The sequence below is a fragment of the Sceloporus undulatus genome, chromosome 9 (assembly GCF_019175285.1).
Source record: "Sceloporus undulatus isolate JIND9_A2432 ecotype Alabama chromosome 9, SceUnd_v1.1, whole genome shotgun sequence".
Lineage (NCBI taxonomy): Eukaryota > Metazoa > Chordata > Lepidosauria > Squamata > Phrynosomatidae > Sceloporus > Sceloporus undulatus.
Window position 1 is genome coordinate 6,156,570 of NC_056530.1, and position 18,125 is coordinate 6,174,694.

General features: G+C 40.4%; 1 protein-coding gene across 4 annotated transcripts in view; it reads left to right on the top strand.

Moving 5' to 3' along the window:
* Positions 1-18,125, top strand: part of EPB41 (erythrocyte membrane protein band 4.1) — a 227,269-nt gene that overhangs the window by 53,065 nt on the left and 156,079 nt on the right. The window contains exon 1 of one of the 4 annotated variants that reach the window (XM_042440147.1): positions 11,263-11,378. The exons of the other annotated variants lie outside the window; for them this stretch is intronic. The gene's annotated coding sequence lies outside the window, so the exon portion shown is untranslated. Of the gene's footprint in view, positions 1-11,262; positions 11,379-18,125 lie in introns of those variants that run through there. 4 annotated transcript variants of the gene reach the window in all.

Genomic DNA, 18,125 nt, shown 5'->3' on the forward strand with positions numbered 1-18,125 from the left:
CATCCAAGTTCCCTCTTATTTTCCGAAGTGCTTGGTGCCACATGGATAAATTACTTGAGACTGCTGCATTGTACTTTCTCTTTGTCAAAATAATCAAGGTGGCAAACTATAATCACAAGGGAGAAATCTATAGCAAGCTAAAGATTAAATTCAATCCACAGATTAGGTTCAATTACATTCCCCTGTCAGGAAAAGCATATCTTGATCACAGTTCTATTCAGGATGCTCTGGGTGGGTAGATAATCTTTGCTGATTCCTGTTCAGTCTGCAGCCTTCATGACCACCTATCAGACTGTTTTGCAGGGTATTTCAGGAGACATAGTGACTTGCAAAGACATGAAACCTGCTTTCTCGGTTTCACCAATACTGCTAATGTTTAACTGCATAAGAAGACTTTCATGGATAGGAGTCTTTCAATTCCAGGGAGACAGACCCGGGATTTAAGCCATTATAAATTTATATATTATACTTAAAATGATTTTAATATAGTTAATTCCATTTATTGTATAATAATTTTAGTATGGTATACTAAATATCAAGCATTATATTAAAACACAGGGAACATAGAACATAGCTTGAATGTAGCTTTAAAGAAGCTGCTGCCAAATATCAGAAATACCTATTGAAGGAGATAAGTTTTAGCTTCCTATTGGATGGATGAAAAGCAGTGATGGCCCCAGATGGACTTTGCTTGGAATGGCATCCCAAAGGATGCCACCACAACAGAATAAGACATGTCCACTATGTCCATCTACCATGTTTTGGATGATTGTGGATTGGTGGGTGGGAGAAACTCGAAAAAGACTCTTAATCTCTTGTCCTTCAGGGATTCCATTATCCCTACAAGGAGATAGGTTACACAAAGCTTTTGAAATTTAAATTAATATTGTTTTATAATCTTATATATTTTAATTATATATATGATGTATTGGTTTGAGTATTGGACTACAACTCTGGAGAACAGAATTTGAATCTCTGCTAGTCCATGGAAATTCACTGGTGTCTTTGGGTGAGTCACATTCTGTCAGTCTCAGAGGAAGGCAAAGGCAAACCCCCTCTGAACAAATCTTGCCAAGAAAACGCTGTGATCGGTACATTTTAGGGTTGCCATGAGTCAGAAATGACTTGAAGATACACAACAACAATTTGACAGTTTGCTTTACATTGTGTTGTATTTTTGTGGTATTCTGTTGGGATAATTTGTTATACAATTGTATTGCATAATTTTATATTTGTATTACTCCTTCCCCTTTGTGTGTGTATGTGTGTATATATATGGTGTGTGTGTGTGTATTAGATTCTACACAAAAACAGGGCTGTGTTTTGTTATTTATAAAGTGCCATGTACATTGTTGTTCTTATATAATAATCCAAGGGCCTGAACATGAATTTACAATCTCCAAAACAGTATCTGCCATGCTGTTCAGAATATTAATCTGCTCTCTCAGAGATTTTCTATACTCAGACATGATACCTCATGGCCTCTTGTATTGTTAATCATCATTAGTAGTATTATGAGGAGTCTGGGAGCTGTAGTCTGCAGTTTTCCAAGCTGTTTCTATCTCCTCCACAACCTTGTTGTTGTGTGCCTTCAGGGCATTTCTGATTTACGGTGACCCACTGTCATGTGCAGGATCACCTTAGTTCAGAAATTCAAGCTCCAGTAGGTGAACTAGGAAAACTTTATTTAGAAATGAAAGATATTTACAGCAGATGTATGCTGTCAGGACTAAAATCATGGCAGTTACACATCATAATAAAAGCACATCGCAATTCAAACTCTGAGTGGGCTTGCACTGCATGCATCCATTGAACAACACTAGCATTTTCCCTTCCCCAGGGTCACCTCTCTTCCAGCCCCTACCAGCCATTCTCATGAGACTGGTCTTGCAGTCTTCACTCCCCACACATCTCTTCATTAGCCATCTCCAGGAATGTGAGCAGCCAACATTATCATTAATACAGCACAGCACTTCCCATCATCCATTATTAATGATACTATAAGCACACAAAGTGTCTGGACAGTGATGGCAGGCAGTTCCAAGGGACTCGGATCCTGATATGCTAGGGTGAACCTATTATTATTCTTGCCAAGATTTCTTGAAAAGCAATGTACCAATGCTTTCTTCTAAGACTGAGAAAAGGTGACTTGTCCAAGGACACCCAGTGAGTTTCCATGGGCAAGTAGGAATTTGAATGCTGATCTCCCAGAGTCCTAATCCAATCCTCAAAACAGTACACCATGCTGGCTTTCTCCACAACCAAAATTAGGATATACTATTATCAGGCTTATTTATTGGAAGAATATTCCTTTCTTCCTTACTGACTTTCAATCCCAGGGTCCAAAGATCTGCAACTGCTTTGGGTCAAGTGGTATTTCCTAACTAATACAGTGATGTGAAGTTGAAGGCTTTCATGGCTGGCATCCATAGTTTTTTGTGGGTTTTTTGGGCTATGTGGCCATGTTCGGACACAGTTTCTTCCTGATGTTTTGCCAGCATCTGAAGATACCAGCCACAGATGCTGGCGAAACGTCAGGAAGAAACTGTGCTAGAACATGGCCACATAGCCCCAAAAATCCACAAAAAACTATTACAGTGATGTATTCCAAAATCCTCTCTTTAATTTTTCAGGCACTTTTTATCTTCAAGTTTGCACAGGAAAACAACAATCATAACGGTTTTTAGTACACTCATCCCTCCAGGTTTGCGACTTTTACTTTTGCAGATTTGATTATTCACAGATTTTATTAATATGTTGTCTCTAGGAATATCTAGGTCCTCCAGCACAACTCTAAGGTCAACTTTTACCAAAAGTCACACTGAAAGACCTAGTGATTCCCAGAGAGAACACTCCACTAGACATTGATAGCTCCTCCAGCACAATGCTATGGTCAGTGTCTGGCTGATGTTGACCACAGAGTTGCACTGGAGGACCTAGGGATTACTAGAGAGGTGTTCTCTCAGATAAAAACATAGTATTTTTGTTATTTGCGGTTTTTCATCATTAACGGGGGTCCTGTGCCCCCAACCCCAGCGAATGTGGAGGGACGAGTGTACATACAAATAATAGCAATGAAAGAAGATATTAACCTAAAATAGTTTACATTTCTTATTTTGAAACAGATTATTACTCTATGTAAAACAATCCCACATTGATCAGTCTCTGCTTAATCTAGCAGCATTATAGATAGCTTTGTAATATGAAGTTTATTTAAAATAATTGCTGGGTTCTGAATATATGTTAAATAAAATAAATAAATAAATAAATAAATAAATAAATGTTGGAAATGGATTTCACCAAAATACTTTGATCACAGTCCACACATTTGATTCTCTCATCAGAGCTAAATTTAGACTCTTTTTACTACTCACTATAGTAAGAGCCATTTCTCAAGTTATGTTGTTAGCAGATATAGGTTAAAGAAGGGCCTGAAAGGCACCAGATCCCATCTGATCTTGGAACCTATGCAGGGTAAGCCCTGGTTAGTACTTGGATGGGACACTATATCAGGTACTGTAGGGCTATATTTCAGAGGAAAGAACTGGTAAAACCACCTCTGAGGATGCCTTGCCTAAGAAACTCCTATGGAATTCGTGGAGTATCTGTAAGTCAACAGGTAGCTTGAAGGCACATACTTGCTATACTGTTTAAAGTATGGGTATTCAATACAGTGAGAATAATGAACCAGTGCTCCAGACTATATGTATAATTTTTTTTGCTCTTAAAAAGCAACTCTGAATTGGCATTGACATATTTTTGCCTACTGTATATACTCATGTATAAGTCTAGAAATTTAGGTAAAAAAAATTGACCCCAAAAAACTAACTCGACTTATCCACAGGTCAATGTAAGTATTGTATCTTAAATCTTATTTAAAAGAAGGCACCATCTCCTGATGAAAACCAAGAGTATAATATGTGAAGCACTGACCCCCTCTACTCTCTCATCCATCCAGTCTTCAGAGTAAGCACACAGAGTTATGTCTGCTGGAATTGTATAAGTTCTTTGACGTTGTTTTGCTTTGCTTCACCCTTTAGATCCTTTACTATATGCCCCTAAATTTTACCCTGACTTATCCATGGGTCATAGCAAAATCCATAATTTTGGCCCCAAAACTTGCCCTCGACTTACACATGAGGTCGACTTATAGATGAGTATATACGGTATACATAATTACAACATGATGCTGTGCATATCTCCTTAGAAGTATTTCCCACTGAATTCAATGGAGCTTTTCCTAGCTATGCACACCCAAGATTTCAGACTCAAGTCTAGCTGTATAATTTGTAATAATCAAAATTGTAACCATTTTTACTATGGAGTAATTGCAGTGAATATTTAGAGCTCCTTTACTGTACAGGCCAAGACTGGGTGTAACAGTGGGATGTACTTGTAAGATGACTGGAAAGATGGATGTGGGCCTCTCATTTTTGCTTGGGTCTGGTCCCAGAAGCTCCCTGTGGATATTGGAATCCATGAATGCTAAAGCCTGTCAATGCTAAAATCCCAATGGGATAGTAAAAGTGTCCCTTACATAAAATGGCAAAATAAAGCTTTGCTTTTTGAAATTAATAAATAAATTTCGAACAGTGCATGGTTGAAACTGTGGATATGGAGGGCTGATTGTACTATCTCCAATTTCACAAATGGCAACAGCAGAAAAAAGGCTTTAGTTCCTCAAACCTAGGCTATTAGAATATTTGCTCCACAGTGATGCAGATTTGGAATTGTGTAAGTAGGTTATATTGCCCATAATAAGATGCAATGGATAATTGGCCTCTAAGCCACCATTCTGTATGCGATTCCTCCTTCCCAAGCTTCTAGTTTATACCTAACTAAATTTGGAAGTATGTAAAACTAGTGTAAAGCTGACTGGTGGTGCAGTGGTTAAATGCCTGTACTGCAGCCACTCACTCAAAACCACAAGGTTGCGCGTTCAAGACCAGCAAAAGGGCTCAAGCTTGACTCAGGTTTGCATCCTTCTGAGGTCGCTAAAATGGGTACCCAGATTGTTGGGGGCAAATTAGCTTACAGTTGTAAACAGCTTAGACACTGCTTAGGCGGTATGAAGGGGTATATAAATGATGCTTGTTTGTTTGTTTGTTAGGACATAGCCAGAACACTGCCTCTAGATGTTTCTAGAATGCATCTCCTATCACTCTTACTCAGCACAATGGTGAGACATGACGGGCATTTCAGTTTGTATTAAGGGGATAACTAATACTCTTGTACACTGCAATTTTGGTATAAGAAATATGGAGAAAACTCTATACCTATTATTCCACCTCACTAGTGGCTAACGACATTTACTGTTGGAGCAGATACTGGACTAGACAAATTTATTTCATTTGCATTCCAACCTTCTAAGATTCCTAAGTGTACAACAACCCTATGAGGGAGGCTGAGCTGAGAATGAGTAACTAGCCAAGGTCACCCAGTGAGCTTTATGAATGAGGGGGTCATTTGAAGTAAGACCTCCTCATATTCCTAATCATCCTAACCAGGCGAAATTGGGCTGGATGAAGCGGGCTGTAATCCAAAAGCCAAATAAAAGTAGTCAGTTTTTCAGGTGCCACGTCTTGGGTTTTTTCCTACCATAAATGTAGACATCTTTATTCTAAAATACAGTAGAGTGGTCTGGTGTCTGTCACATACCTACTGTGAAGCAGAAGAATAAAAAATAGGAGGCACATGTCTTTAATGTAATTTGTTGCTGTGTGTCTTCAAGTCATTTCTGGCTTATGTCAACCCTAAAGTGAATCAATCATAGCAGATTATCACACCAGGCAAAGTGACGGGATCATACTGGGATGCTCCTGTCACTATCACACTAGTGTGCCAAGTTTATCAGATGACATCGCCATAATCCTGTCATTATCGTGTAAAGAAAGAATTCTACAGCCACTTTTTATTTGCAGGAAAAAGCAGCCATAGAATTCCTCTACTCACCAGATAATGGTGGGATTATGGTGACAGCGTGCGTTGTCATCTGATAATATTAGCTCACTAGTGCAATAGTGACGGGAGCATTCTGGTATGCTCCCATCACTTTCCAGTGTGATAATCTCCATAAGGTTTTCTTGGCAAGTTTCTTCAGAGGGGGTTTTGCCATTTCCATCCTCTGAGGCTAAGAGAGCGTAACTTGCCCAAGGTCACCCAGTGGGTTTCCATGGCCGAGTGGGGATTTGATCCTTGGATCAAACTTTGATCAGGATGGAGACTGCACTCAAGACGACTAGCAATGGGAAATATGTAGAGAGACTTTATAAAACCTTTGAGACTAAAGAAAGAAAGAAAGTAGCAATGGGAATGGCAGTCATGAAGAGACAAAATCCTAAAGTGTAAAGATATACAGTACAAGTGAACACTAACGATAGAATCATCCAAGCCATGTATTCCTCATCATCATGTAGGGATGTGAGAGCTGGGCAGTGAAGAAAGCCAACAAAGAAAATACTCATTTGAGATGTGGTGCTGGAGAAGAGGGCTGTTGATGGCCAAAAACACAGAAGCTGGAAATTTCCTTGGAAGCAATGATGAAATTGAGGCTGTTGTACTTTGACCACATCATGAAAAGGCGTGACTCACTAGAAAAGACAGTGATGCTGGAAAAGGCAGAGGGTAGTAGGCAGAGGAGAATAGTGCATGCCAGATGGTTTAGTTTCAGTCAGAGAGGCCTTGAACCTGAGCCTCCAGGACCTGAGCAGAGCATTTGCAGATGGGGGGCTTGGAGATGTCTCATTCACAGGGTCACCATGACCTGAGGCCAACTTGGGGTAGCTAACAACAAACAGGGAAGGCCTGGTGTCTTGGAAGAAGCCCCTGTGGTTAAATAATAATAATAATAATAATAATAATAATAATAATAATAATAATAATAATAGTAAATTTTATTTATATACCGCTTTTCCAAAACTGATCAAAGCAGCGCACAACAAAGAATACAAAATACAATAGTCAAAAATAACACAATATATACATAACATTAAAACTTGACAATAAAAATTCAATCGCAATTTAAAACCATAAAAACCATATCAAAGCCAGCTGAGTTGATAATCAATGGTACAAGATACATATCAGGAGGGAAACCACACATATCAAGGCACATGGGGGAAAGCTTGATGGAACAAGAAGGTCTTGAGTCTCTTTTTAAAGAGATCCAGGGAGATGATGGAGCGGAGCTCATCGGGAAGGGTGTTCCAATTTTGTAGGGCCGAGATGGAAAAGGCCCTTTGCGAGGTCGATGCATATCTCGCAGTTGGCACCTTCAGCAAATTCTTCCCAGCTGACCTGAGTGTGCAGGGCGGATTATATGGGGAGAGGCGGTCCTCCAAGTAACCTGGGCCCAAGCCATTTAGGGTGTATTACAGTTGTATTACAGCAAGATTTTGCTTGTGTTCTTCCTTGTACCTCTTCCTGTACTTGCTGTGTGATGTGTCCAGTAAGTGTGGTGCCCCCATTATTTGGGAAGGGGTCTCTGGCAAGAGTTATATTTATTATTCATCTGCCTTCCTTCAGAGAGCTAGTATGGCGTAGTGGTTTGAGTGGACTAGAGACCAGGATTCAGTTTCCCCCTTCGCCATGGAAACCCACTGGAGCTCCATCTGAACTGCAGAAATATTCCAGGTTGACATCATTTCAGTTGACCTAGCTCCATGCTATGGAATTCTGGGGTAGTTTTGTGAGAAATTTTGCCTTCTCTGTCAGAGAGCTCCAGTGCCACAACAAACTATAATTATAGCAGGTAGAGAGATTTTGTAGCACCTTTTGAGACTAAGTAAAAAAAGAAGTTAGCATCATGAGCTTTCATAGACTTGAGACTACAAAAGCTCACACTGCCAACTTCTTTCTTTAGTCTCAAAAGGTGCTACGAAATCTCTCTACACACTGAACATGAATCAACAGTGTGATGAGGCAGCTAAAAAGGCCAATGCAACTCTAGGCTACATCAACAGAAGTATAGTGTCTAGATCAAGGGAAGTAATAGTGCCACTATATTTTGCTTTGGTCAGACCCCACCTGGATTACTGTGTCCAGTTCTGGGCACCACAATGCAAAAAGGATTTGAGAAACCGGAGCGTGTCCAAAGGAGAGCGACTAAAATGGTGAAAGGTCTGGAAACAATACCTTATGAGGAGAGACTTAGGGAGCTGGGTATATTTAGGCTGGAGAAGAGGTTAAGAGGTGATATGATAGCCATGTTTAAATATTTGACTGGGTGTCACACTGAGGATGGAGCAAGCTTGTTTTCTGCTGCTCCAGAGAATAGGACATGGAGCATTGGATGGAAGCTACAGGAAAAGAGATTCCACCTCAACATTGAGAAGAACTTCTTGAGAGTAAGAGATGTTAGACTGTAGAACACACTCCCTTGGAATCTGGTGGAGTCTCCTTCCTTGGACGTCTTTAAGCAGAGGCTGGATGGCCTTGGGGTCTCTTCCAACTATATAATTCTATTATTCTACAGACTAACATGGCTGTATCTTTGAATTCTATACAGTGGGCCCTTAGTATCCACTGGGGTTTACACAATGGCACAACTAAATGGTGCCCCTTATATAAAAATGGAAAATCAAGGCTTGCTACTTGGAATTTATACTTTTTAAAAAAATATTTTCAAGCTGTGGATGCTTGAATCCATGGATTAAAAAAATCAGTGGATAAGGAGGGCTGACAGTAATTATACCAAAAAATCCATCAGTCATACCTTTATTGGCCAACCAAAATGCACAATATACTTGTTGCAAGCTTTCAAAGTTCCATGGGCTTCTTCACCAGGCAAGATGTTACAAACCAAACAGGAGGAAAATTGGAGATGTTAGTCAGATGGGGTCCCTGTTGAGATGCAAATAGACTTTAAATTTCCTAGACTTTGAGAATTCCCCCTATTGCAAGTGGCCAGAAAGAAGAGGAGCCTGTCTGTAAAAGATATTCTCCACATCATAACATCTTTACTAAAGACTGAAACAACATGCAGGCATCTAACATCGCCAATTGTATTTTCCCTCTCCTGTTTGGTTTGTAACATCTTACCTGATGAAGAATCCCATGCAGCTTCAAAAACTTGCAACAAGTCTATTGTGCATTTTGGTTGGCCATTAAAGGTATCACTAATGAATTTTTGTTTGTGTTTGTTAAATGGCCAACACAGCTACCCCTGCATGTTTTCTGTAATTACACCATTGAGCCATGGCTGTTAAAGCAATGTCAAACATGCTTATTTCTGCCATGCGTATGCAACCTCCTGGGCAAGTCACACTCTCTCAGCCTTGGGAGAAGGCAATGGCAACCCTCCTCTGAACAACTCTTGCCAAGAAAACCCCATGATAGGGTTGCCTTAGGGTCGTCATCACCCAGAAACAACTTGGAGGCACACAACATAAACAAACAAATTTAATATTGTTTTATAATTTTATATATTTTAATTGTATATGTATTTGCTAGCATGGTGCATTGGTTTGAGTGTTGGACTACAATTGTGGAGACCAGGATTTTATTCCCCACTCGGCCATGGAACTCACTGGGTGATCCTAGGGAAGTCACACTCTCTCAGCCTCAGAGGATAGCCATGGCAAACCTCCTCTGAACAAATCTTGCCAAGAAAACCCTGTGATAGGTTTTCAACATAGGTCCAAAACACACTGCAGAAATAATCCAGTTTGAGGCCACTTTAACTGCCCTGGCTCAGTGCTAGGGAATCCTGGGAATTGTTGGTCTGATTCCCACTATCTTTTAAGCTGGATCACAAATCAGTTTGAAACAGTTCAAATGACCCTGGTTCCCACTTGAATTGATTCGCTGAAGTTATTTTTTGGGGGGGGCATGCGCTAGACCCATTTAACCCACATCTTTTTGATGCTGATGTTTTCTGTGTCTTTTTGGATAAACTAATTCTGTGCAACAGTGCAAGTGTTAACAAGATGCGCATCGGAATCTGTTTAAATTTGCCCTTCGGCCGGCTGGAGCAGGTCCATTTTGAACCGATTCATTCATGAATGTGAACCCCAAGTGGGTTATTTTACAGGGAAAAATGCGATTGGGGCAAACGTAGTGAGAACCACGCTCCGCTGTGGAATCAATCAATTGATTCGGATTGCAAATGGCTTTTTTTTTGTAAGTGGGAACGAGGCCTGTATGTTGTTGTGGGACCAGAGCTATTTCTGACAGAGAAGGCTCAATGTCTGACAAAACTACAGTTCCCAGGATTCCCTAGCATTGAGCCAGGGCAGTTAAAGCAGTCTCAAAGTGGTTTATTTCTGCAGTGTCTTTTGGAACTCAATAGAAGTTGAAAACGACTTGGTGCACGGCCGCAAGCCATAGTTTTAGAAGGGAGGGGATAATGGGATGCATTTTTTATAGTGTACAATGTATTTTATATTTTATTTTACCACTGTTGTAAGCCCCCTCGATCCTATTGGAGATGCGGGATACAAATACATTTTAAAATATTTTAAAATATTTAAGAAAACGGTTAAAAGACGGGTCTCTTCCGGCAGGGCTTTCCTGAACAAATTCCCGGCCAGCTAAAGAAAGGAAATCCGTCTTCTGACCCGACCTTGCTATAGCCACTGTTTATCGTTATTTGTGATTTTTTGTGAATTTTGTTTTAATTTTAATCTGTTTAATTGCATTTTAAATGGGGCTGGGTGGGAATGTATATTTTAATGTTGTAAACCATCCCGACTGCATTTCGTAGAAGGGCATAATAATAAATGTAATTATTAAATGATGATTATTCTCCTCCTCTGCCCCTTTTCCTTCCCTTTCTGTGGGGAGGAAGATTCTCCACAGCTGAAGCTTCTGCTTCCACGACCAAACTAAAGAGATTAATGGAGAAAGAGCCGGAGTGCGCATGCGCAGAGGCGCAAAATCCCCTCAGAGTGACCCAGATGGCCGTCGCTCGCTGAGGGTGGGCTGCTGCTGCTGCTTTGTTGTTTTGGTTTCCAACTGTCAGTCACTGAAGCCTTTCCCTCACAATCTCTCCCCTCAGCGCCGCCTTTTCCCGCCTTTTTGGTGCCGACTTGTGCCCTGCTTTTCTCCTCACAAGTAATAAAGTCGTTACCACACGAACAACACACCACACAACAACAACCACACAGTACTGTCGTCGCGTGCCTGCTTCACTAAACGCAGAAAACTAAACACACACTTCTCCTCTTTTCTCCTCCCTTCAGCGACAAAATGGCTCCACCTTCCACCCTTTTGGGCCAATGGAAACTTACTACTATGTTTATGGGGAGGGAAGGCGAAGGCGAGGGAGGGAGAGAGAGAGATAGAGCAAGTGGCCCCTTGTTTCTCTTCCTTTTTTCTTCGCCAAGCGCGCCGCTATCAGCCCTGGGCAGCCGTCCGTCGCTGAGGGGAAAGAAAGGGAGGCAAGTAACGCCGACGTTAATGGCTGCTTCCCTTCCCTCAGATTGGCCACTTTCTTACTATTTTTACCTCAGAGAAAGAGGCGCGCTTTTGGGTCTGAGGGGAAAAGGGTCTCTGAGGGGAAGCGGGGCCAGAGGCATTTGGGTGTTGGGAAGAGGAATCATAAATAAACAAATAAACAGGGATAATGTTGCCGCCGTTTTAAATGCGTCTTGGCGTTGTAGGTGTTTTTAAAACAACAACAGCAACGTGGCGGCGAGGGTTATGGTGCAGCGAAGGAGGAGGAGGAGGGAAAAGGGGGCTCTGGCGAGGCTTGGCTTGGCAGAATAAGCGACATTGAGCAGCAGCAGCAGTGGCTTTGGGGAACTACAACACCCCAAATCCCCCCATTTGGAGTGTTATAGTATTTTGTCACACTAGCCAACCCTGCTACCCCGAATATATATCTCCTAGGGAACCAGGTGTGTGTCATCATCGCCACAATATGAACGTTGTGCGTTTGGGTTGGCCCCCAAAATAGGCATCATTCCGGGGGGGGGGGTTTGGGTGCTGTTCTACTTTGCTAGCCTAGTCAAACCCAGCTACCCCTAATCTATGTTTTCTAGGAAATGGCATGTGTATATCTGTGTGTCATCACCACAACACGAATATTGTGCACTTGGGTTGCCTCTCCAATAGGGATTCCTGTTGGGGGATTTTGGATCCTTTTGTACTTTGCTACATTAGTCAAACCCAGCTACTCTGAATCTTTATTTTCCAGGAAACCATGTGTGTGTCGTCATCACCACAACATGTATGTTGTTGTTATATGTTGTACATTTGGGTCTCCCCCAATACAGATCAGTGTGTGTGGGATTTTGGATGCTGTTATACTCTGTGCTACACTAGCCAACCCTGCTACCCCAATATATGTTTTCTTGGAAACCATGTGTGCCATCTATTGCCACAACATATACAAACGTTGTGCATTTTGGTTGGCTTGGCCCCCAAATAAGGATCACTGTTGGGGGGATTTTGGATGCTATTGTCCTTTCTGTTACATTAGTCAAACTCAGCTGCCCTGAATATATCTTTTCTAGGAAACCATATGTGTGCCATCATTGCCATAACATGAATGTTGTGCATTTGGGTCCTTCTCACAAAATAGGGGTCACAGGTGGATTTTGGATGCTGTTGTACTTCACTGCAAGGCCAACCCTGTTATATATTTTCTGGAAAACCCTGTGTGTTTACATATGTATGTATATAAGTGTGTCATCCTCTCCAGTGTCAGAGGCGGGAGAGAATTGTGGGATGGGAGATGGTGACTCAAATATGGAGATCGAGTTGGATTGAGCTATGAGAGAGAGGGGAGGGGATAGTGGGATGGAGGATTAAAAGGAGAGATGGCAGGTTATCCTCTTGAGATGGCATCCATTTAGTATCCCGATCTTTTCCTCCCCCCAACCCTCCCTTCTCTCCTCTGGAGATTTGCTTGCACAGCCAGAGATGCAATAAACTAGAAGCTCCCTTGCTTCCTTCTCCCTCCCTCCCATCTTTGACCTCCAGTATTCATTGTTGTTGTTGTTGTTGTTGTTATTGTTGTTGTTGTAAGGATGGTGTGGGCAGAAAGATGGTGATGATGACAGGTTTGAGTTTGAAGGCGGGGATTGCTGCCCACAGTTGTGTAAGCATTTGGGAGGTGGGAAGGAAACAAAGCGGCTCAGGTGGACAAGATGCTTTGCACATTGCAGTTGAGACTCAATGCAGATTTTTCTCCTTCTTCTTCTTCTTCTTCATTATACATTAAAAAAGCAGCCCTCCTCTGTCTTCTGACCACAGAGCATTGCTAGAATGTTAACTGCGATGAAGGTTTACCAAGATCAAGAATTAATTTTAAACCCCTCTGCATAGATAATTACAATAACATCCCAAACCCCACAAGTATTGTGCTTCGCTATAGGGCCAACAGGGCTACCCTGGATATGCTTTCTGCTTAGATAATGTTATTGAGATTTACATGGGTTTCTGCATCTCTATTTTGCCTATACAGTGGGTCCTTGGGATCAACTGGGGTTTGGTTCCAGGACCCCCTTCCATACCAAAATCCGTGGATGTTTAAGTCCCATTAAATATGATAGGGTAGTAATTTGGTGTACTTTAAATAAAACAGCATAGTCAAGGTTTGATTATTGGAATTTAGATGTTTTAAAAATGTTTTTAAGCTGTGGATGCTTGAACCTGTGGATACAGAGGGCCAACTTCAGTCATATATCTAAATATGGTTTATTGTTTTCAGATTTCACCTGCCAGTTTTCAAGTGAAGTAGCAGAAACTCACTTTGAAATAAATCCCCCAAATGGTATCCAGCATTGATTTAAAGCTAAACCTTCAGAAAGACCTAATGATTTGAATTTTGCACCTCTTAACTCTTAGAAGTAAGGTTATGTAAAACCTTTTGGGATAAATAATGCTTTTATTAGTTGAAATAAAAATTTGACGAGGGATGTGTGTAGCATCTGTTTAATGTCAACAGGAAATGGAATAGATGGTTGTTTTCATTAGGCATGTTTACACAGACTTTGAAGCTGAATTTGTACAGCCAGCTCTCCATATCCATGAATTCTGCATCCATGGATTCATCCATCCACAGCTTGAAAATATTTTTAAAAATCCAATAAGCCAACCTTGGTTTTGCAATTTATATATAAGGGACACTATTCTACTATGGCATTGCATATAATGGAACCAAATTGTAGTGGATACCTAAATAAATAAATAGAGATAACCTTTTAGACATTTTAGCGAGTGATGTTGTTACTTGCTTTCAGTTTAAACGGAGAGGAGCTCCATTTTAGAAGCTTCCAAATTCACAAAAACTGATCCATTTAACCTATGACTCAGTTGAAATATCATTGTTCTGAAATGGAGTTTGTTTTTCTTTCAAACAATGTATGCCGTGGTATAGTGGTTTGCTCTGCTGCAACTCTGAAAACCCTGGGTTCAGTTCCCTACTTGGCCATGAAACGCACTGGGTGACTTTCGGCAAGTCACATGCTCTCAACCTCAGGAGGAGGCAATGGAAAACCTCTGAACAAATGTTTGAGTTCATCAAATGAACAAATCTTGTGAAGAAAACCCTGTGATAAGCTTGCCTTCGGGTTGCAGTAAGACTCCAATCTACACTGCAGAAATAATCCAGGTTGACACCAGTTTAACTGCCCTGGCTCAATGTTGTGGAATTCTGGGAATTGTAGTTTTGTGAGACATTTAGCCTTTTCTGTCAGAGAATTCCAGTATCAGCCAACTACAGTCCCCAGGATTCTATAAAACTGAGCCATGACAGTTAAACGTCAACTTGGATTATTTCTTTAGTCTGGATGTAGCCCATCAGAAACTACTTGAAGATACATAGCTTCAACAATCCATAACAAGAACATTATGCAGAAGGCGAGTGTTGTAGTGGAATTTGGCCCTCAAAATCTTACAGGGCATTGGTTTCACAGTATTCTTTTGACAGATTGAATATACCAATAACTCTGGAAACATTAGATATACTAATGATAACATTTACCGTATATTCCAGAGATAAGTCAATAAACATAGCATGCATAGCATCTGCCATTTTAACTTTCTATATCTATAGATCTTCTGATGTTTTGAATTCTTTATGATTTCAATATAGATTGGCAATATCGGTTTTATATTTAAAAGTAAGTAGACTACCTTAAAGATACAAGGTGATTCAAAAAGAATGGTGCAAAAGTAAAGTTGTTCTTAATCGGTTTTGCACCATTCTTTTTTTAATCACCTTGTCACTTCTATCAAGCTATAAAAGAAGGGTTCAGGAGAGAAAGGGTTTTTCAGAAATAATCCCCCCCTCCAAATATAGAATACAGGCGTTAAGCAAATATCCACTTTATCTTAGTCCACTGGCAGCTTTATCAGTTGAGCCAGCTGCCAGAGTTTTGTTTAATGATGCAATCTTGTGTTAATAAGAGAATTCCAGCTGCTGAATATGTTCAGGTTAGCTGTGTTGGTCATACAGCAAAATGCAACAAAATTCACAAAACAACAATATCTTTATTGCAGGCTTTTGAAGCTTCAGTGGCTTCTTCATCAGGCAGATGCTAAACATCATACATGAGAAAAGAAAGGTGATGCTATTAGATTCAGAGGCCTACAGTCTGTCTCAGATGTCACTCTGTTGCCAGTTAAAATGGAATAGAGGGATTTCAGTGCAGGCAGAGGCCACTTTTTGGCCATGTGAGGACCAGGGACAAAGTGTAATAAGGGACAGGTAATAAAATTTCAACTCCCTTAGCAACAGACTGAACATACAGAAAAGTAACTTCCCTTGAGATCCAGCTGTTCCTGTCCTGTATGACGCTAACTGTTTCTTAGGAATTTCTCAAGGAGTGTTACAACTGGAAAAATTATTTAGGTTCTGTTTAGGTAAAAGGTAGCAATTGTAGTACAGTGAAAGAGTTTTACCTTTGCTGGAGGTAAAAATCTCAAAGCATGAAGTCCCAGACCATTGCTCTTTCTTGTTACAGTTTGCAAAATTCACTATCTTAAAATCCAGGAAACGTGTTCAGGAGTGTTGGCCATACAGCAAGAGACAACAAAATCTAAAATCCACATGAATTTTGTTACCTGAGACAGAATGTAGGCCTGTGACTCTAACATCTTCACCTTTTTCTTCTGTATGATTTTTAACATCTTTGCCAAATGAAGAAGCCAGTGAAGCTTCAAAAGCTTATATGCCTGGTTTTAGTCTGTGAGCCACTCTTGTGGCCTATATCAAATCACAGTTGAATTGAAGGATCCTTGTGTCCAGAATCAGCAACAGTGGTACAATTAACATGGTAAGGTTTTTATATATGAGATTGTGTGTGCGAGATACAGTATACTGTATGAGATTGTGTGTACTACTCAAGAAAAGAAGCTGACTTGATCAGGGAACTGGTGGCCAACAGGCCATTTATTTATTTATTTAGGTATTTATACCCCGCCTTTCAGCCCTAATGGCTCTCAGAGCGGCTTACAATTATTATTTTTAATCAGACGGTTCCCTGCCCTCCGGCTTACAATCTAAAAGACACGAGACAAAAGGAGAAGGGAATGATGGAGGGAAAGGGGATGAGGTCCAGTGGTTCTTCTCTCCCTCTGAGGCCTGGACCAAGGCAGATGGATTGGAGGGAGGGCTCTTCCTTCTTCCAGGCTAGTCCTTTTTGTAGTGGAGTATAGCCTTAAAGATACAAGGCTTGAAATTGTATACCTGTGCCTGCTTGTTTTGAAGGATCTGGACATTCAGACTGCCTTCCTCAATTATATTTGTGTGCTTTCAAGTTGCCTGGTGACTGAATGGCAACCCCACGAATTTCATAGAATGTTATTATATTTAGTTTCTTCTAAAAGGGAAACTTACCTTCTTTTGCGAGATAAATCCATACTTTTACTGTATGAGGTAAAGTTGGGTGTTTTTCTTCAGCCAGTGCTGCTTTCAGAACTTCCAAATGGATTCCTGCTAAAATACATTTTGACTTGTAACAGCAAACTATTATTATAATTGTATAATATTGTTAAACTTATCAGTTTATTATGTCATTTGGTTGGTTGGTGCACATCATGCCCAGTTTATGTTTGTAAGTTGGTTCAACAGCATAGATGCTGTAGGGTTGTGGTTTTCAGGCTCCATTCTGGGAAGGTTTATTGCGGTTCAGTGCAAAGTTCAACAATGTCAGGTAAAGTTTTGGAGAAGGTAACTTTTAATTTTAATTTGTCCCAGTTTTTAGTAGGTATAAAATATTGGTTATGTTTTAGGTTGCATGCTTGAAATGCAGTGCACTGGCATTTCATAGAAATGATTGAGGTATTCATGGAAAGATACCTTGGAGATAGAGATCTTGAAAAATGATGTTGTGGATGATGGACAATAAATCCTCTAGCTTTTCAGGGAATCACTCAATGAATTTCGGACAGATTTGACTTGGTTTCTCAAATGGGTTAGATTGCAATGTTCATGGCCTGTAAATTAATACTGATGATATTATTAATTGTTAATACTTGTCTTGTTAATCTCATGAGCGGTAGTTCACATCATATCCGCCGGAGGTTGAGCATAGAAGGACCTAGAGATTCCTAGAGAAAACATATTAATTAAATCCATGAATCATCAAATCTGTGATAGGAAAACCAGCCAATGTGGGGGGGGGGGGTTACTGTATGAAGTTATGTGAGCATTCATCTATTGCCCTGTGTCTCAGGAAACATAATTTATTTTAACAAGTTTCAGTGAATCCAGCTATAGGATCTGTTTTTGAACAGTGGTTTTTAAATATCATCTTTGATCTGGAGTACTTAATAAGATTTGTGTTAATGCAGCTGGTTGAAAAAAGTGTTTCTCTAGAAGTTATTTTTTCTATCTTGTATCATTCCTCTATATCTATATCTGTTTTATATTGTGAGTCTGTTGTGGCAGAGACTATTCTGACCTCAGTATCTTGCTTTGCGTGTATCTAGACAGATAGCTAAATTCATATTTAACAACTCTGACATCAATAGAATCTCAACTTTATTCTGCAGCTTGGGCAGTAACTAAGAAGTGGGATAAATACTCGAAGGAGAAAGGAATAGTGACATAGTGAGTATATACTGTAGTGAGATGAAGTGAGTATAGCGAGATGAAGGAATGGGAGAATGAGAAAAATGGGGTGAAAATACCAGTCCTTCCAGACTTCAAAATAAGATAGATGAGGAAAATCATG